Below are 22,742 nucleotides of genomic sequence, written 5' to 3'. Positions count from 1 at the left end.
AGTCATTGTAGATTGTATTTGTTTAGTAATACAGTAGTATATTTTATAGATTTATTTTTATAACATTATATATATTTTTTATAACAGATTCCATTTATCAACACTAAAAGAAATTCATCATGCCTTCAAAAAGTGAAAAGAAGAAACAACATAATAAAGCTTATTATTTCAAGAGAAGTCATCCACAAGATTTACCTGAACAACAATGTGGGGTGAAAAAGAAAAAAAGTCCTGGTAAGAGAGCAAAAGATTTTCTTAAAAAACTATCAAACACTAGGAATAGTGTGGAGAATGTGAAAAATAAAAAGAATGTATCTGCACCTAAAAAGAATAAACAAGAGGAAAGAAACATGATGGGAAATCATGTTCTAAAGAAATGTATAGTAAAAGGAGGAAGAATCAATTTTAGTAAATTAGAAAAAGTATGTTTTACAATAGAGTTGTCTTTAGCTTATTAAAGGATATGAAGAAATGTAAAAGAAAATCTGCATTTTACAAGAAGAAGAAACATATTGAATCTTTTGTTGAAAAGGCTTTTGAATTAAAAAGGAAATTATTTATTTTAATAATCAATAGAATTCGATCACTAGATAAACCAATCCATTTAAAGAAGGCAAAAAGTAAATGGAGAAGACTAATTAACAGAACTAATTTTTCAGATTATTTTTGGGTGAATGGAAACACAGTTCAAATTCTGGGCCTTTTTTTAATGAAGAGAGTTATTTTTAGAGTAATGATTTGTTGCATGCAGTTGACACTATTGGTCGAGCTTATGAGGTTAGACATGGTTGTCCTATTGAGAAAGAGAAAGTTGTTCCCAGAAATGCAGAAGAGGTGTTAGCTGACGAAGTTTTAGGGAGACGTCCTAAAGCTCCAGTGTACAGTGGAATTGCAGTAGTATTTGTAGTGTACGACGGGAATCTATTGATTTTTTATGCAATTTCTTACGTGCCTATACTAAGAAAAGTGTTAAACAAAAGATTAAGATGTTGCAAGGACTACACCCTGGTTTGCAAGGTCCTTCTCTGGATTGTCTTTCTAGAAAAGTATGTCAAAGTGTTTTTCACCATTTCAGGATGTTAGCAGTACATCATACTCAAATGAGTAAATTAGTCAGAACATTGTATTATGCAAAATGTCCAACACTAATGTTAAAAAAGTTGAACAGTGCTCTTTTGCGTGGATCAGTATCAGATGTAATGAACGTTTGTATAAAAATTGAGTTTAGTTACTTTGGTTCTGAGGAAGACAGTGCAGAAACTGATACATTAATAGAAGGAAATGTGGACGAGAATGTACAACATTCTAGTACACAAACTTTTGAGCAAGAAATTACGAAGTTTAAGGTGGATTCAGGTGAAAGGCCAAATTCTTCTTGTATTTGTTGTCGACAAACTCATTATAAAAATCAGACTAGGACTGTTGATCTGTATTTAAAAAGTGAAAGAGAAAATAATAATGAGTGGAAGGAATTTGCAACTTATTTGTTCATAGAGAATTGCTTTGATTTGGGTTCTGATCAACGTATTTGTAAATATTGTTATAACAAATTAGACGAGAACAAAATGCCTGCTAGAGCTGTGCATAATAATCTTGAGTTGGTAAATATTCCTTCTGAACTGATAGATTTAAATACCTATGAGTCTGTAACGACACGGACATGGTGGTTGCCAGGATGTGTGGTGTTATCTTGAACCCAGTTGCAAGTTCGGTTATGAAAACGAATTTTTTTTGTTTTTTAAATGATGGACCTGAAACGTTGCCAAACACGGTGCTGATTGTGAATATATAGAAGGAAAAACAAAATGCGAATGCCAGTACTGATACAAAAGATTTAGTTAACAAATGTCAGAACCCTGGACCTGAAAAATTCATTCAAGGCTGGTCGCTGATTGGTAGCTTTGTTTATTTTGTTTAATTTTATCAAAACACATATATTAAAGGCAGTAGACAATATTACATGCTAGGTGCAAAAAGAATGTTGTAGAAAAAAGGGAGTTCTTTCATCCAATCAAACATGTCACAGGCATACAACAATCAACCATTCAAGAACAAAAAAGACAATGTGTAATATATTACAGTGGACAGTATTTACAGTGAACAAACAAACACAAAAATTCTAGAAAAAGCCACAGTCTGCAAAATATTTTAGATGATATTCATGAAAAATTGTTTATAACAAACGTACATTTCTTCGACAGCTTTAAATATTCTCTGGTTTAGTTGAACAAAAATAATAACATATACTAAGTAATGTACAAAGGGTAGTGGTAAGCAACAAGACAATTCATATGAGCTTATCACCCATGCAGACTCAAAGGTGGCTGTGGGCCTACGCGTTTCGAATCCTGCTGATCTGAGAGGATTCTCTTCAGGGCCTTTATTTTTTATCTGGAGAAAAGAAAAGAAAAGATTTTAGAGGAAATAATAAGAGGAGTGTATTAGACAGGATCAACATAAGATTCCTCACTCAGGTAACACCCACTGCTCTACAGCTTGCCACATTAGTGAAATAACATCCGAATTTGAATACCAAATTCGCAGCTAACTAGCGGGAGGAAGAGGTCAGGAGGGGCTTAAATTACCTACAGAACTTAATGAGGTACACTGCATGGAGAACAGAAAGAGGGACTTTTAATCTTACCTGCCTAGGCGGGGCTGCTTTGTCAGGGGCGAAGTCAGTTGTAAAAAAAGCAGTAGCACCTAAGGGACAGTGGGAACGTGTATAATCAGTGAAATGTTCTTATTAGTCCAGCCACAAAATATTCTATGCGCACAGGAGCAATCCATACCTAATCATCTGGAGCTTTTATTTTCAAGTGCAACCGCCGTCGGAAAAGGAAAAAAGGGGAGGCGAAATCTGGAAAAAGTTTGAAAAAAGTTTCAGTTCACTGAAATTGTCTAGAAACACTAAAGTCTAATTTAGTGGCTGCTGAAAGTTCTTACCCGCCAGAAGCACATAGAACGTAAAAAGTTCTTGTAACCGGCGCTTTTTTCGGGTGTTTGGGAAAACCTATGGGGGAGTCAACAACCGCGTGTCAGTACATTTCAAATCTTAGCTGTCAGAGGCTCCACGGCATGAATGAGAAAAGCCGAGGCTTACCGTGATTAATTGCACATCCAACGTGTGAATTCTAGTAACCAATGCTTTTTTCAGGAAGTTGGGGAAACCTATGAGAGAGTCAACAAACTGCGAGTCAGTCCAATTTTAAATTTTGGCTAGCAGAGGTTCCACGACATGAGGGGGGGGGGGGGGGGAAGGAGGGGGGAAGGAGAACGCCGCGGCTTACCGTAATTAATTGCACGGGCGTGGACCGCTCAGCGCGGCTCGCTTGGTACCAACGGGTTACAGGCCCTGCAACAATGTAACAAAGCAGGACTAAAAGACTATTCAGACTACTAAGCGTAACCGAGGTAGGAAAAACGCTTGAAATCTTACCAGCAACGCGGCGCTGCACGCTGGGGGCATTTTATTGAAAAAGGGGTAGATTACTGTAGTAAAAAAGAGAGAGAAGAAGGGAGGAATTAGTTGTGGTATAAGGAAGTGACACTAACTGCAAAAGCGGGACAAGCGCTTCGTGGTACTCACAGTTAAAGACTAGTCCAAGTCCTAACACGACGGCGTGGCGAAAAGGCTGCACTCTGGCTCAAGCACCTTAGCTGTCTGGGCTGCCAAACGACCGCCTATATATACATCAGGTGTATCAAGGGTGCACGCCCACTGTGTTTCCCCGGTACCTGTTAGGAAAGGGAAAACCAGAACTGGATTGACCGATCCACACATAATTCCTAAGGGCTACTATTGCCTGCAGAGCAGGGGAAATGAATGTGGGTGAAACTTAATTATAGTTTAAATATTTCACTCAATTCATTCAGTCCAGACACCGCGGTGTCAAATTTGACTATTAGCAAGGCCTCCCGTTTTGACAATGCAAGATTCTGATCACCACCACGAGGACTCTTTTCCACTTTGGAAATTACGGTCCATTTCAGGTCACTTACAGCATGTTGCATACGCGTCCAGTGAAGCACTAAAGGGGCGTTTTCAATTTTCCTTTTGATTCTGGATTTGTGTTGTGAGATCCGCTGACGGATCTCCTGATTGGTTTTGCCTATGTACAGTAGGCGACAAGGGCAGGTAATGCCATAGACGACAAACTTGCTCTTGCAGTTACTGAAGGACTCGTGTTTCCAGAAAATTCCGTTATGTTGGAACAGTGAACCCTCGATACAGGATTCACAGCACAGGCATGTGCCGCATTTATGGTGCCCAATTATGGGGGGCATCCCCATCATTTGGCGCAACGTCGCAGGTTTAGGTGCTGGCATGGCAGCCCGGACAATATGATTAGCGATGTTGTTTTCCTTTTTAAAGGCAAATAGGGGTATATCGACAAGACTGTCATCCAGATCTTTTACTAAGTGCCAATTTTGCTTTATGACTTTTTTCAACTGGTTGGCATTTGGGCAATATGTCGTGACACAAACCTGTCTTTTCAATTCTGATTTGGTTTTGCGTTCTAGTGTGGTTTCGCGTGGTGTCCATTGGGCTCTCCTCATACAGCTTTTCACAAGTTTCTTGGGGTATCCCCTGTCACACAATTTAGATGTTAATTTTGCTGCGTGTTGTTGAAAATCTTCTTTGAAAGTGCAGTTCCTGCGGACTCGCAGGAACTGTCCATATGGGAGATTTTCTTTGAGGTTCCTCGGATGATTACTTGAAAACATCAAAGACTTGTTTCTGTCAGTGGGCTTGCTGTATAGGGTCGTCGCCAGTTTCCCTTCAAAAGGGAAGACTTCCACGTCTAAAAAAGCAATTCTCTCAGTTGAACTAGACATGCTGAATTTTATATCAGCCGTTCTATCATTCAGCCATCGGTGGAACTGGTCAAGAGTGTCATTATCGCCCGTCCAAATCATAAAAACATCATCAATAAACCGGAGCCACGCTCCGATGTATTGAGCGTAAGGATTATTTTGATAAATGTACGCCTCCTCATACATTGACATAAATAATACCGCCAATTGTGAATATATGCCATACTTAGTTGTTCCACCGCCGGACCCCAGGGTTGTCGGCTAAATGGCTGTGTAAAACAGGACAAAACCAAATGGAAAATACAAATGGCGCGGCCGGCCCCCGGGGTTGTAGGCCTTATGCTGTGTTTTTTCGTATATGTAGCCAATAAAGGACTTTTAAAAAAAAATACCTATGAGTCTATTCTTATTCAATGTGTGCATTCATTTCAGGCTATTGTTTGTATGGAGCATAAGATGGGGAAATTGCCTCCTTCAGATTTACAGAGAGGACTAAAGGGAAGAGTTGTATATTTGTTTCTGCATTTAAATAAAAACAATTGGAGTAGAAAACGTAGAAGATGAACCTCTAGTTATTCTAGTTAATGGCGTTCCTACTAAGAATAAGAAAATCTGGCAAGAATTAGTGGATGTTAGGAAAGTGAAAAAGGCAACGTTGTATCTGGTAAAAAATAATCAGTACTGTAAACATGTGTATGTGGGAGAAGAAGAAATAACTTTAGAAGAAGATACTGACTCGTCAACTGGACACATTGAAAAAGTGGATATGTCCAGAACTGAAGAAATCTATGAACATTACAGTGTTCATCCACTTCATTCCAAAGAAGTGATGGGGAATACTATTGAGTTTTTCCAAATGAAAGAAGCAAAGAGAACTCCAATGAGTGTATGGGAAGAAAGCTTGGAAGCTCGTTGTTTCCCTCAGTTGTTTCCAACAGGAAAAGGAGGATGATATGATGAACGACCTTTGCAGATTCCTGCATCTGAATACCGGACATCAAGATTGTATGCAGAAGATCCAAGATTTCGACAATGTATTCCGTATTTGTTTCATCCTTTGTTTGAGAGTGACTTGTCTGGACTTTCTTTTGCAGTTAACCATATATTGAAAACAGGTGTACACCTGCAAAATGTTTCGGCATAGGAATTTATGGATAAAGTACACCAGAAAGATAATGTTTTGGAATCACAGCTGATTAATCTCATGGCATGTCAGCGTGGTACTAATGAGTACTGGTACCATCGTCATGGAGAACTTAAATGTATGCTAAGCAACTTAGGACCTCGTACATGGTTCCTTACTCCAAGCTGTGCTGAATATGCTTGGGAGGATTTACTTGAATTCCTTCGAGAGGCAAATCCCAATATAAAAAATATTGAATACAAGACAGCTGGAGTATTGTGCTCTTTGGATCCAGTTAATGTATGCAGATATTTCAATCATAGATTTGAAGCTATAATGTCTTTTATCACCAATAAAAAAAATCCTCCTCTTGGAGAGGTGGTGGATTTCTTTTGGAGAAAGGAGTATCAAGCAAGAGGTGGTCCTCACATACGGTATACAACATTTAGCACGCATTCTTTACAACGCACTACCATTACAACGCAGGCATTACCACGCATTCCATTACAATGCATTGCGCTGGGGGGTGCTCTAGGATAGGGAATAAGTTTAATTTTCTATCCAACACCTTCCCTAGTATCCACGGGGACTGGAGTTGGAATAGAAAATTATACTTACCACTATCCAGCACCTCTAAGCGCTATGCGTTGTAACGGTATTCGTTGTAAATACCGCGTTGTAAAGGTATGCGTGGTAAAAGTATGCGTGGTAACGTCATACATCCTCACATACATATGCTAATATGGATCAAAGATGCCCCCAAATTCGGAACAGATTCGGATGATACTATGTTGTCTTTTATTTAGGAATATGCTACATGTGTTAAACCCAAAAGCACAGAAGAAAAGAACTTAAGACAACAAGTCTTACTATTTCAAAGCCATCGCTGCCGGTAATACTGTTTTCGAAAGTACAAGTCAAAGGAAAAGTTTTATACCAGGTCATTTTGGTTTTCCATGTCCTGTAATATCCAAAGGAAGAAAAAACAGTTTTATGTCAGCTGTGCGACATACCTTGACAAGAAAGTCTCCAAAGCATACCTATAATTTGAGAAGAAGTGAAGAGTCAAAATATATAAAATGATTATAATCCAGTTATTCTGTCCACGTGGAATGCTAACATGGATATTCAAGACGTTGCGGACAATTCCATTGCTGTTGCTCGATATGGAACATCCTACATAACAAAATCAGAAAAGATGGAATTGAAGGAAATGTGGGAAGAGATTTCCCACAAGAAGAGTCTAAGTAAAAAATTATACAGTTACAGTTTAATGCTTGCTTTTGTGCATTTACGAAGGAAGTAAATTCTTAAAACAGACTATGATGTGTTGTTTGGAGGAAAACATGTCATAGTTTTTGGAGATCTACTACAACTTACTCCTGTAAAAGGACAACCAGTATTTAAAACACTTGCACATGAAGATACCAGAATGTCTTTGGGTAGCATTGGAAATGTTAACATTTGGTCATATTTTGAATATAAGGAACTTATTACAAATATGCGACAGGCAACTATTCTTCAAGATATAAGAATTGGAAAAGTGACTGAACATGGCAAACAAGCTTTACAGAGATGATTACTTTCCAATTGTGTTTCCAAAACTAAAATATCGTTCCTGAGAAAATATATATGAGAATTGCAGAAAACAAATCTGTAATCCGCTGAATGCCAACACTGCGTGAATATTCTATATTCAATGAAGACATTTTAAAATTGGAAAATGAAGAAATTATAAAATTGGAAGCTATAGATAAAATAGAGCATGAAGGAATCACTATTATTTTGACAGAAAAGTTGAAGAGAAAATTGGATTCTTTAGAGAAATCGATATCTAAAACTGCTGGATTAGAAAAGAATCTATATGCATGTATAAACTGTCGGGTAATTTTACGACCTAATTTGAATGTGGAAAAAGGTTTAGTAAATGGAGCAATGTGTAAAGTTGTTGATTTCGTTAATTTTCTAAATAGAGATGGTATTGAATTTTTGAAAATCAAATTTGATCAAATTGAAGGAGTACAACAATTTAGTCGTTTTTCAGCTCGGTTTTTGCTTGTTAAAGATTAATATGTTCTCTGAAAACAGTTTCCTGTTTCTTTGGCATATGCGGTGATCATTCATAAATCTCAAGGTTTAACCCCTTCGACGCTGATGACGAGCTGGGCTCGTCATCGCGTAGCCTCCTCGCACGCTGATGACGAGCCCAGCTCGTCACGCAAAGTGCGTTTTTAAAAAACCCAGCGTGCGAGCGGAATTCCGCTAGCGCGCAAGCGGTTAAGTGTAGATAGTGCTTTGGTGAATATTGGAAGTACCGTGTTTGAAGAGGGTATGGCATATGTTGCTTTGTCTCGGGTCAGAACTTTATCTGGAATGTACTTGATCGATTTTGATGAGAGAAAGATTAGTGCAGATACAAATTGTGTGAAAGAGTATAATAGGTTACGAAGAGAATATGCTCCCAATTTAGGTCAATATTCAGTATTTGAAAAGCGTGTGGTAGGTCAAAAAAGAAGATATGAGAATATCTGTAGTGAAGGTACAGAGAAAGAAAAAACAAGATAAAGTTGTGATTGCAAGCAAAAAGAAAAAGGACACTGTTGAAGAGATTGTTGGTAATCAGTTTGAAAATAGTTCTGTGTCAACTACTATGCTAATGTAGTTGTCAATGTTGTTTTTTTTCTTTAAAGTTTGCAACAGCAAATTGTTGAGAATCGGAAAAAAACATTTTGTTCGTTGTTGTATTCTGTTTATGAGAAATGTAGTAGTGATAAAAGTAAAATACAAAGTGTTTCTGATATTAGAAATGTATTGGACATATGTTCTGGTTGTACTCAATTTACACAGAATATTTAGCAAGATTGTCAGGAATTTCTTATGTATATGCTTGTTGTATTGGAAGATGAAGGTATAGATATTGAAAATCTTTTTGGCCTTTCTTACACATGGCAGCATGACTGTGAAAATTGTTTGTTTACATGTAGCACTGACATAGACACTGAAAGATTTATATATTTGACTTTACCAGACTGTGAATCAGTGTCTTTTAACAACCTAGCTAGAGGAGCAAATCAAAACATGGAGTGTAGCCAATGTAAATCAGAAATGTCATCAAGATTATTTATCCAAAGATATGGACAGTATGTAATGTTAATGTTGCAACGTTGTACAGCTGATGGAAGTAAATTAGAAACTTTAATAAAAAGTGTTGTAGCTACTAAAGTATCAATATCAGGAAGAACTTTTTTAGCTGTAGCAATTATTTTTCATGATGGTCCTTCTACAACATCTGGACATTATACTGCTTATTTAAAATGTGATAAAGGTTGGACACATTACAATGATGCTCAATTGGTTTTTAAACAACGTTTGCCTAAAGAATTACCAAATTCTTACCTAATATTTCAAAGTCAAAGTTTTAGGAACAACATTTGAGCTTTCAGGATTACTATTGGACAACTTCAAAAGAAAGGATTTCACGAATACTATTTGGCCTTGAGGAAAAGTATCTAAAACAAGAACTTTTTGTTGTATATTTTGTCAGTATATATTTTTAAACAATATAATTTACAGTGTTTGTGAAAATTAATAATAATGTTTTGTTATTTTATCATTGTTTGAGTTGTTTTATATTTAGGTAAGAAATTGCTCTCAGAAAAAAACATTTTATATATGTTTTATTTCTATTTTTTAGATTGTTATTGAGAATGTTGAATTTTTTTAAGATAATCTTATTGATTGTCTTTTTTTCCCGCTGTTATGTGATGAGTAGAATTAAAATCACTATTTCTAGTGAAATTCAAAATATTTTGAGAACAGCAAAAAAGGCAAATGAAATGTTTTACAAATTATTCTGTATTGTAAAATATGTATTGTAACTGTATTTTTTCTGGTCTTCCACAGATGCTAATTTTATCATACATAGTTTTTTTTATTATTTATTACTTTTAAGGTAAGTATAAGTAACTATAAAAAATGGTCAATGGGATGTGCTTCTACACAGCTGAAGAAACAAGAGATGGACGGAGTATATATGTGTGTAAAGATGGTTTGTATCTTTTAAAGATATATGATCAAGTTAATATGCATACTGAGTGTCCCTGGGGACCCACTATCTCAGAAGATATATTCAAAAAGTGCCAGGAGTTTTATTACAGAGATGTATAAAATGGGACATGGCTTGAGATCAGCTCTCTGCAACGCACCTGTATGGTATTAAATAGAAAGACATGGTTGGCTAGTAGAGACCAGGGACTTTCAGGATTAAAAGAGACCAAATTGCTCAACATAAAATACATCACAGAGTGTGTTTTCAAATAGTCTTTCATATTTACAAGGACATGATAAGTTACTGTGTGTAGCTTTTCTTCTCCATGTAAATATGTCCTCACCATACACAATACTTTGTTTTGAAGGGGCATTCTATAGGTGTTGCTGTGAGTATTTTGGACATATATAGGCAATGACTAGTTTCTAAGTTTGCTAAAAGTTGAGTACTGATAGGTCTTTAAGGATTGATGTGTGTGAAAACACATGAAGTATTCAAAAACTAGTGTCAGAATGGTACCTAAATACACACAGATTCACAGTGTTATTCTAGACAAGCAACACTATCCTTTGCATTTTAGTAAAAGACATTTACTTGTTTGGAAGGGGTAAGGTGAATAGACATATTCTACATTTTTTAGTACTGAATTTTAGTATAAGAGCCCGAGTCATTTTTCATAGTCATAAGGAGTGACTGGTTTTGAATTCTACAAAAACTTATAAACAGAATATCTTTATAAGCAATTATATTCATATAACATTATGAACTACTAAATATCTACTGTTGGAATGTTATTAGACAACTATATTTAAATATTTTTGTTTGGGCCAAAATAGTTGGTAAACCTACATTTGCCGTAACTAAAATCCTGGCTGAATCTACTGATCTGGCTGATATGCTGGCGGTTAAAATCATGTTTGATAATTTGTGCCTCACAATTCTCACTGTATACCGTCCACCTAACGCCACCCCGGGTTTCAATGACTCATTCATGGCCAACATATCCGACATTTGCTCAAGATATAAGAACGTATTAGTTACGGGAGACTTCAATTTTCACTGGGACAAAGAGAAGAAAGAGTTAACAGCCAGCTCTTTGGAAACAACTATGTCCTCTTTGGGTTTCAGGCAGCTGGTAAATGCCCCTACGCATATAAAAGGTCACACTCTTGACCTAATATGGACTACAGACCCCAAGGTAACATTAGTGAAAATCCTCCCCTGTATCTGGTCAGATCACCATCTAATCTATTGTGATATTCCTATAGATGCAAGGTCTCCACACCTTCCACCAAAAACTAAAATGATTTGTCAGTGGAAAAATGTTGATCTACAAACATTGACCACGACACTTACGGAAATTGTCCAACCCATAGCATCTGATAGGGATATAAATCAGGAGTGTAAGGATATGATGGGCTATCTGACCAAAGCCATTGATCAGATCGCACCCGAGAAGCTCCAAAGAGTGAATAGTGGCAGAAAGGGAGCCCCCTGGTTCACATCTGCCCTGAGGGAGCATAGAAAGACCCTACGAAATATGGAGAAACTGGAGGAAGCAAAAAGATGTCAAGACTTGTGAATAATACAAGAAATCGTTCCGTACCTATAAAAAATGTATTCAGGACACTAAAGCCACATTCTATGAAAACCGCATAAATAAGGCGGGCAACGTCCAGAAAGAAACATTTAAAATTCTCACAGAATTAACCAAAAGAACTCAAGATACGGAAACCAATATTAGCTGCGACACCTTCCAGAAATATTTTCTGGAAAAGGTCGACATCATTCTACAAGAAATACGAAGTACGGCGGTCGATCCCATTGAGCAACAGGCTGTCATAAATCCAACAGGAATTCTCATGTCAAATTTCCCCCCGATTGACCCATTAATTCTTGAATCCCTGATGAGAAAGACAAAGTCTGGCTCCCCAGCAGATCCATGCCCCCCAAGTGTGTTTTGCTTAGCCCGCCCCAGTCTAGAGGATCACATACTGACAATATTAAATAAATCATTAGATACCGGACGGCTTCCCACTAGCTTCAAAGAAGCACAAGTGAAACCACTACTAAAAAAAGCTGGGGCAGACACCAAAGTTCTGAAAAACTACAGGCCCATTTCCCAGCTCCCGTTCCTGTCAAAGGTGCTTGAGCAACATGTGCTGAAATCCCTGGCATCATTCCTGGAATCTAATCATCTTCTCCATGAGATGCAGGCAGGTTTCCGTGCACATCACAGCACCGAGTTAGTCATGCTCTCGGTGCTGGACGAGCTCCGAGGGATGGCTGACAGGAAAAAACCGAGCGCCCTGATATTATTAGATCTTTCAGCGGCGTTCGATACTGTCAGCCATACCCTACTTTTGGACAGGTTGTCCGGTTTTGGGGTTCGAGACTCAGCTTACCGATGGCTGGAATCTTTCCTAACCAGGAGAACACAGAGGATTCAGCTGGGAGACAGGATATCAGGAGTGGGAGACCTGACATGTGGAGTCCCCCAGGGCTCAGCATTGTCCCCACTCCTGTTCAACCTATATCTCCAACCTCTGATAAACACACTAGCTGAGATGGGCTGCCGTGTGTTTAACTATGCCGACGACACACAGCTGTTGTTGAGCATAGACAACACTATACAGGCTCAGCTACACGCACAGGAGGTGCTTAGATACACAGTTCATTGGATGTCTACGAACCTCCTAAAAATAAACCCCGAAAAAACTGAGGTGCTGATAGTTTCCTCAAATTGCTCGCCCTGGAGTGACTTGTACTGGCCTCAGGAATTGGGCCCGACCCCTAAGCCAGCTGACGCGGTCAAAAGTCTAGGCATTAAGATAGACAGTGCCCTTTCAATGGTCAGCCAGATCTCCACTGTGGTTGGAACCTGCACCGGTCTCATAAGACAGCTGCGCAAATTAGTTCCACTCCTCTCCCAGTCAATGCTTCGCACGGTAGTCTCTGCCACCATACTATCGAGGCTTGACTACGGAAATGCGCTCTACCTGGGCCTACCTAAAACTTTAATCAACAGACTGCAGGTGGTCTTAAATGACGCGGCTAGACTCGTCTTCAAGCTCCCAAGAAGAGCACATGCCTCCCCGTTACTACGTAACCTTCATTGGCTGCCAGTCGGGCAAAGGTCTGTCTTCAAAAGCCTCTGTATAGCCCACAAATCCATTTATGGACAAGCCCCGGCGTATATGAAGGAACGGCTAGAGATGTACAGACCGGAAAGAAGTCTCAGGCCTTCGACGCCCAATTGCTGGTATGTCCCCGGTTCAGATTGGCCACAAAGGGCAGGAGATCTTTCTCCGTCCTACTACCTGAGCTCTGGAACGATTTGCCTGAGGCCCTCCGTAAGGATGGCAATTTACTCCGTTTCAGGAAAGCCCTAAAAACAATTCTATTCAGAGCAACGCTTAGCCCAGTATAGCCTTACCCAGTTCCTTCACTCCTTTTCGGCTAACTTGGTTGTTGTGTTTTGCGGTCAAAGCGCCCTGAGGCCTGTAGGTGAATTGGCGCTATACAAAACGACAATAACAATAACAATTTGTATTATGTAGTAAGAAAACTGTTAACCCCTTGCATGCTGATGACGAACCCCAGCCGTCATGCACTACAGTGCTCGTGTGCTGATGACGGCTGGGGTTCGTCATGGCCCGCCCCTGTTCATTTGTTTACAGCGCAGGGGCAGAAACGGGCCAGCAGTGAAGGGGTTAAAGTGATGTGTTTATGTTTTCGTGCTAGGACCTAGAGCATAACAGATTTGTTATGGATAAAGAGCGGAATATTACAGAAGAGACATTAAAAATGAGCAACAGTTCAATTGAACTACAAAATCAATCCATAACAGACAGCAAGACTGATTCAGAGGACATCAGTACTGCAGATGTTACCTGTGAATTTGAAAATGAAAGCAATGATGCTGATTTTTTGGATGCACTGGATGCACTGGATGACTTAGAGTTACTAGCATTATGATCTGAAAGAAGTACCAGATGAAGTCCTTTTAGAAGCTGTGCCAAAATATGAGATGTCTGATGAATAATTTCGCTGTTTAATAATAATAAATTATAGACTATATAAAAGAGATGCTGTGTATCTTTTTTATGTAGAAATAAAATGTAGCTTAAGATCATTAGAGTTTAAATTTAAATTAATTAATTACTTTTAATTTAAATCTATATTTAAAATCATCCTGTGGCAACATTATGTCACTTTTTGTAACACAGTTATAGTTCAAGATTGTGTTTTATATTTGCAATGACAGGAAAAGATACTCTGTATACGTTTTCTTCTCTATGTAAATAGATCATCATATACACCAGTATGCATTCAAGCCACGTTCTATATGTGTTGCTGTGTGTGTTTGCATATAACACTTATCGAACAAGACACATCAGAAATAATAAATCTGAAAATGTGTGTGAATGATGCACCATTCTGCAGTTGGTGTAGCAAGGTAGAACTGTGAGCTACGCTTCAGTACATGCACTGCTTCAAATGCTTATCCAGTATGTATATACTTCTGCAACTATCTACACACTTGTGTTTCACACCTTCAATTTTCTATTCTGTATCCTTACACTTCCATGAAACACTCTGTCACTGCCCTTGCACTGTTGTAGTCACCCATTCAGCAGTATGTACTAATCCATTCACTATGGTAAAACTCAAGCACTTATATATTCACTCAGATACTCTGTTTACAGTATTCTATTAATTCAGTCAGTAGATCATGCACCGAAGTAGACCTTAGGATATGGACTGCTTCAACCCCCTATGCACTATACATGTAGTCTTCTATCCACCTGCACACTTGTCTTTCACATCTTTAATTCCGCAGTCTGTATTCTTATACTTCCACCAAACACTATGTCACTGCTGTTGCACTGTTGTAGTGACCCATTCACAAGTATGTACTAACCCATTCACTGTGCTAAAACTTAAGCACTTATAAAGTCAGTCAGGTACTCTCCTTGCAAAACTGTAATCATTCAGTCAGTACCCAGTAGTCATGCAGTGAAGTAGCCTTAGAACATGGACTATGTCAAACCCGTATGCTGCATGCATGCAGTGTTCTATCCACGTGCACACTTATCTTTCACATCTTCAATTCTCCACTCTGTAGCCTTACACTTCCACCAAACATTATGTCACTGCTGTTGTACTATTGTAGTGACCCATTTGGCAGTATGTGCTAATGCATTCCCTGTGCTAAGAAGGATTTAGAAGTTCAGTGAGGCACTGTCTTTGCAGAACTGTAATCATTCAGTCAGTACCCAAGTACTCATAGAGTGAAGTAGGCCTTAGAACATGAACTGCTTCCAACCCTTATACACTATACATATAGGCCCAGATGTATCAAGCATTTTTTTTGTCGCAAACGGTGCGAATCGCTAAAATTGACCGTTTGCGACAAAAAAATAGAATTTCAAGATGTATGTAATTTTTCGCATCGCAAATGTAGAAATCGCTTTATTGCGATTTCTTATTTGCGATTGTTTCTGTTGTTATGCGAACTTTTTTTGTGATTCCCTATTTTGCATGTTACTTATTTTGCGGTTCTCGCAAACAAGGAATCGCAAGTGTGAAATTTGCATTAAGATGTATTACGAAATCGCAATTAGAGAAATTTGGAAAATCCCAAATTAAGAAATCGCTATTAACACTAACTTCAAGCAGGTGGTAATCAATTTGAAAGTATAAAAAAAAGTCTAAACGGATTTTTTTTAAAAGGACAATGGCTGCACTTTACCTGATAGCTAGGAGGCTGCGCATTCAAGCTCTTGCACAGAGGAGATAGAGGCAGGAGAGGATTTTCAGACTGAGGATAACCTTGTTTCAGCAGACTGAAGAAGACATTTTTGAGAAATATAGACTGCATCCACGCACCATTTTGGACCTAATTGTGGAATTGAAGCCTTTTTTGGAGCATGACACACACAAAACCCATTCAATTCCTACTCATGTGCAGGTTCTGTGTTCCCTGCATCTTCTAGCTTCTGGATCTTTTCAAAGGGTGATTTCAGAGGTTGGTGGAGTGTCTCAGAGTGCTTTTTCATGATTTTTTAGAGTTTTCCTTGATGCAATGATGAGTAGGCTGCAACATCATATTTACCTCTCCAGCACACCACAAGATATCCAAATTACTAAATTTGATTTTTATCAAATTGCATATTTTCCACATGTGATTGGATGCATAGATGGGACACATATTGCCATAACTCCTCCTGCTGCAACTGAATTTGTTTATAGAAATAGGAAAAGTTTCCACTCTTTAAACATTCAAATGGTGTGCAATGCCTAGAACATAATCACAGACATAGTGGCAAAGTACCCTGGAAGAACTCATGACTCTTACATGTTCAGACCAAGTGGATCACATGGACATTTGAGTGCTGGGCAATTTGGAGATGGATTTCTACTTGGTAAGTGGTTATCTTATTTTTAATTTCCTACTTGTTAAACATAACTAGTGGCATTCCTGATATTAAAATATTACTTATATTACCATGTAGGTGACAGTGCATATGCTGTACGTGATTTCATTTTGACTCCTTATCTGAATCCAACAAATGTTCATGAAAGGAGATACAATAAGGCTCACCGTTCTACACGTGGAGTTATAGAAAGGACTTTTGGAATTTTGAAAAGCAGATTTATAAGAATTCATAAAAGTGGAGGTTCTTTGCAATATAAACCATCCTTGTGCTGCAAAATCATCACAAGTTGCGCAATGTTACATAACCTGGCCATGAGAAAAGGAACACAAAGTGATGTGAGTGGCCCAGATTCTTCTGACAATGATGATGTACCTCCCCCAGGAAGAGGTGCTGCGGGGGTAGGAGCTGCAGCAGAATGACAAAGGCGTGCAGAAATCACAAACAATTACTTTTAGGTAAGAATGAAAAGCATGACCACTGTTTTTAAGTTTAGAAAGTTTTACTTCATGTGACCAAAACTTGAAGAAACATTGCAATTACCAATTTGGAACCTGTTAACACACAAGACATTCATATGTAAGTGAAGGAAAATTGAATGTTAATTTTGTTAAAGAAAACATTTCTATATTTGAAGAAACTACTTGCGCTGCCTGCTGCTTGTACGCCGCCCTGCCCCACTGCTCCTCACAGATGCAGGTTGGGTGGCATGTCTCCCACTCCTGCGGTCACTGGTGTCTGATGTTGGAGTAGGGTTGCTGCTGCTCCTACTTCCATTGTCCTCTGTTTCCATTGGCTCATAAAAGCCACGAGCCCTGTGTTACTGGTCTGAAGCAATTCTACAGCATAAGAAACTTTATCAAGGCATTTGGCCACATTCCTAGTGCATTCGCTTACCATGCGCTGCATTGAAATACTGCACCTACTACACTGTGCAGTTACAGTACAAAGTCTATTGATTGCAGTGCAGTAAAGCATTCTCCTATCCTGTCTGCGTGTAGCCCTCACTCTGTTTTCATCAGATTTCTCCATTGCAACGCACAGTCTATTCATAGAGCCTCATCCCATCCCCCATGCTGGCATTGCTTTTATTTAATTTGCAGAGCTGTCTATTTATGGATCTTAAAGCTTTATGCTGTTTCTCCTGCACTTTCAGCATGTTTTGCTCCAACCCTTGGAAAACAGTTGAATTCTCTGTAACTTCACCCCTGTTATGCCTGGCATTATTTAAAGAGTAAGCTCTTCTTCTTGAGGCAGCATTTCTATTGTCACCATGTTCATCTTCATGCAATGTCTCATGGGCACTTTGTCTTGATCCCTCAGGTTCTTCATCACTTTCCTCAAAAGGTTGTAAAGGAGCAACAACTCTTCTTTTGGATCCCACAATTGGAATGGATTCCTCATCCTCATTATGATTTTCTTCACCTGGGCAGAGTGGTCATCAAAATCATCAATTTCATGTTCAACATGTTCTGTGAATGTTAAAAGAGACATATGAGATTGTTGTCTGCCTGTCTGTTTTGTTTTTTAATTAAAAGCTTCAAACCACCAATGCACTGCTTTAGTGTGTATTACTGGAAAATTATATAAATGTAAATATGTAATAAGCCAACCAATGTGAAATGAAATTTAAAATGCTGAAATAACAGAGGATAAAGTCAGACATTAAAATGACAAAAATCCTCAAATAAATAACATTGCTACAGGTAAAACTTTCAAATCAATAGCAACATACATGACCCAGAAAAATGCAAACACTCATGCATCCTTCTTACCTTCTTCTTCATGTCTTGGCTCCGAACTGTCAATGTTTGTAACTCCACTGACACTCTCATGCAAAAATGTTGGCTTCCACTAGCTCTTCATGTGGAGTTGGCTGGTCTACATGTGAGGTTCCTCCACCAGTTTTACTTGCTTCTTTAATTTTCTCTGCAAGCTTCTCTTTGGACCTCAGACGCATATCATACCATCGCTTCTTCAGTTCATCGATGGATCTTGGTATGACTCTCACTGCATTTACTTTTTCTTAAATTTCCAACCATATCTTTCTTTTTATCACTTATGGAACATTCTTGGCTTGCTTACCAAATAGCAATTCATGGTTGCAAGCCATTTCTTCTATAAGTGTCTCCAACTCCCTCTCTGAAAATTTCTGCTTCCTCTTCCTTTTTTCACCTGAGGCACCTCCTTCAGAATTTTCTAGCTCCATACTGCAGTGAAACAGATCTTCTCTCCAGCCTAACAAGCTTCCAACTGCCACCTGGGTGTGGCTCAGGCAAGCAGGTGCATCTACTCAAGAGCAGTTCCTGACTATGACTCAACCAGTTTTTTCTCGCATTAGCAGATTCACGCTTTTTTGCGATTTCTTATTTTGTGAAATTCGGAAAATAAGAAATTGCAAAAAAATTGCAGAAAATTCTGCGATATTTAAGGAATCGCAGAATTCTCGCAAAAACCTACATACATCGCTTTTTGCGACTTCTTATTAGCGACTCGCTAATAAGGAATCGCTAATAAGGAATCGCAAAAGCAAATGTTGATACATCTACCCATAGTCTTCTATCCACATGCATACTTGTGTTTCACATCTTCAATTCCCCAGTCTGTATCCTTACATTTCCAGCAAACCCTGTTATTGCCCTTGTACTGTTATAGTGACCCATTCAGCGGCATATACTAATCATTCAGTACGCTAAAACTCAAGCACTTATAGATTCACTCAGACACTCTCCAACAGTAGTGTAATCATTCACTCAGTACCCAAGTACTCATGTAGCGAAGTAGGCCTTAGGACAAGGACTGCTTCAAACCCGTATGCTGTATTCATGCACTCTTCTATCGACGTGCACACTTGTCTTTCACATCTTCAATTCTCTACTCTGTATCCTTACACTTCCTCCAAACACTCTCTCACTGCCCTTGCACTGTTATAGTGACCTATTCAGCAGTATGTGCTAATGCAGTCACTGCGCTAAAACTCAAGCACTTATAAATTCAGTCAGGCACTGTGCTTGCAGAACTGTAATAATTCAGTCAGTCCCCAAGTACTCATGCAGAGAAGTAGGCCTTAGGACATGGACTGCTTCAAACCCCTATGCACTATACATGCAGTCTTCCATCCACCTGCACACTTGTATTTCAAATCCTCAATTCTCCACTCTGTATCCTTACACTTCCACCAAACAGTCTGTCACTGCTGTTGCACTATTGTAGAGACCCATTCAAACATATGTGCTTATCCATTCACTGCGCTAAAACTCAAGCACTTATAAATTCAGTCAGGCACTGACCTTGCAGAACTGTAATCATTCAGTCAGTACCCAAGTACTCATGCAATAAAGTAGACCTTATAACATGGACTGCTTCAAACCCCTATACACTATGCATACAGTGTTCTATCTACCTCCACACTTGTTTTTCACATCTTCAATTCCACAGTCTGTATCGTTACACTTCAGCAAACTCTCTGTCATTACCCTTGCACTGTTGTAGTAACCCATTTTGCGGTATGTACTGATCATTCACTACGCTAAAACTCAAACACTTATAGATTCACTCAGGTCTTCTTACACTACTGTAATCATTCACTCAGTACCCAAGTACTCGTGTAGTGAAGTAGGCCTTAGGACATGGACTGCTTCAAACCCCTATACAGTATGCAAGCAGTCTTCTATCCACCTGCACACTTGTCTTTCATATCTTCAATTCCCCAATCTGTATTTTTTTTTAAAGAGGTTTTATATAGCGCTGGCCAGACCTGGGGGTATTGGAGCGCTTTACATGAGATACAATGCAGTTAATCACAAAGAACAATAATAGGGGGGTCGGGGGTGCAAGTTCTGAATCGATGTCTTGCTGACTTTGGACCTGTTTTTGGGTTCCAACTGCTCCTAACGGTTCCCTAGGGAGCGGTCTAGGAACAAGGCTTTGAGTTGACTCTTGAATTTTACAAAAGAGGGGATAGTTCTGATGTGTGGGGGAATGGAGTTCCAGATTTTGGGCGCACTCCCGGCAAAGGATCGAGACGCAGTTTGTCGTTTTCGAGTTTTCACCGGGATGAGTAGAAGAGAGTTTAGCCGTCAAATATTCGGGTTTGCCCATGTGCAAGGCTTTGTGAGTGAGACAGGCTGTTCTAAACTAGCCCTCATTTCCACTGTGAGCCACTTGAGTTCTCTGAGTGCAGGAGAGATGTGGTCGAATTTCTTGATTCCGGTGACCATTCTGGCTGCCGGGTTAAGCGTTGTTTTGAGAGGAGCAATATGTGATTTTGCTATTCCTGAGAGGACTGCATTTCCGTAGTCCAGTCTTGATAGTACCAATGTTTGGGTGGCCTGTTTGAGATCATTGGGCGGGATGAAAGGTTTTATTTTGTTCAGTAGTTTTCAGGTTAAGGAAGGCGCTTTTAGCTGAGTTCTTGATATGTATGGACATGTCGAGTTTTGGGTCTAGCGTGATGCCTAGTGATTTGACTGATCCGGCCAGGGTGAGGTCGCCGTTGAGTGAATCAATAGCTTGTAACCATTCAGCAATTTGGGGATTCTCCTCTTTGTTTGAGATGAGGGGTACTTCGGTTTTGTCGGGATTTAGTTTAAGGTGGTTACTTGACAGCCACTGTTGAACATCTCTCAGTACATCATTGAGTCGTTGAATGTCCCTTATGAATGCGGTTTCTAAGTAGATCTGGGTATCGTCTGCATAAAGATGGAAGTGGATGTTGGCTTTTTTAAGTAGTTTGGTAAGGGGTTCCATGTAGATGTTGAAAAGATGCGGAGAGAGCACTGAACCATGGGGGACTCCCTTATTGACTGAATGCAGGTCGGACGTAAAGAACTTGATTTCGATTTTTTGGGTGCGGGTGTGTAGGAAAGAGGAGAACCATTGGAGGACTACTTCGCCAAGACAGGCTCTTTCTTGAAGAGTTCTAACAAGACGTTTGTGGTCTACCGTGTCGAATGCTGCCGATAGGTCAAGGAGAATGAGAAGGCAGCATTGGTCTGAGTCGAATAAATTGTGGATGTCGTCGATGACGTTAAGGATCGCGGTTTCCGTGCTGCAGCCTTTTCCGAAGCCAGACTGATGGGCGTCGAGAAGTTTGATATTGTCTAGGTGTTGGGTTAATTGTTGGAGTATGCATCTTTCTAGGGTTTTGGACAGAAGAGGTAGGCTAGAGACCTGTCTGAAGTTATTTAGGTCCTCTGTGTCCAGGTCAGGTTTTTTCAACAGCGGCATGACTTGCCCAACTTTAAGGCAGTCTGGCACGACACCATTTTTCATGGAGCTGTTTATTATTGTGCACCAGAGCGGTGCAAGGGAGAGCTTCAGCTTTTTGGTCAGTTGGGGTAGTATGGGGTCTAGGATATGAGATGAGGGTTTGGCGGTGGAGATGAGATTGATTATCTCGGTTTTCTGCATGGGGCGGAAGAGTAGCCAGGGTGTGGTAGAGGGAGAGGGGGCTAAGTCATCTACCTCCGACGAGTTGTTCTTTGTGAGGGGGGTGATGTTGCTGTCTAGTGAGAGTTCAATCTTCGTGATCTTGTCAATAAAGAAGTTGGTGAAAGTGTTGCAAAGTTCTTTGGATGCTTGTATTGAAGAAGTAGCGGGCTTGGAGGATTGTTGCCTGATGATGTTGTATAGTTCTTTGGGCCTGTTTTTTGTGGTATCCGGTGCGGCACGGAAGAACGATGATTTTTTGTTCTTTATGTGGTTGTTATACTTCCTGCGAGCTGTTCTGAGTTGTTCTTGGAGAGTGGTTGTAGGATTGTTTCTCCAGCGTCTTTCTGTGGCTTGTAGTTCTCTCCTTTCAGAGTTAATGTCATTGTTGAACCATGATCTGGATGGAATGGTTCTGCTTTTTTTTAGCTTCATGGGGGCTAGTTGGTCAAGCATGGCCTCCAAATTTGAGTTGTAGAGTGAGATGAGTTTGGTTGTGGTGAGGTGGCCGATGGCGCTGGGAAGGAGCGAGCTTAACCTTTTTTCTATGGCGGCCATGGGAATCTGGGAGAGGTTTCTAGTCCATTTGGGGGGGTCTTGCGTGGGTGGTTGTGAAAGCGTTTTTTGGTTAATGTGGAATAGGATCAAGTGATGGTCCAACCAGTCCACGGGGAGAATGTGGTTGATCGTAATAATCTCTTGTTGAGCAATAATGGCATCCAAGGTTGCTCCTTTATAGTGCGTTGTCTCTGAGCAGTGTTGGGATAAGTTGTTGTCACGGAGAAGGTGGGTTAGCATTTCAATTAACGGGTTGTTTGTTCCATTCCAACGTAGGTTTAGGTCACCAAGGATTACGTTGTTAGCTTCCCTTAGTGCACAGTGG

The sequence above is a fragment of the Lissotriton vulgaris genome, chromosome 6 (genome assembly GCF_964263255.1).
Source record: "Lissotriton vulgaris chromosome 6, aLisVul1.2, whole genome shotgun sequence".
Classification (NCBI taxonomy): domain Eukaryota; kingdom Metazoa; phylum Chordata; class Amphibia; order Caudata; family Salamandridae; genus Lissotriton; species Lissotriton vulgaris.
The sequence above is the reverse complement of the archived record's forward strand: the minus strand, read 5'-3'. Positions refer to the sequence as shown.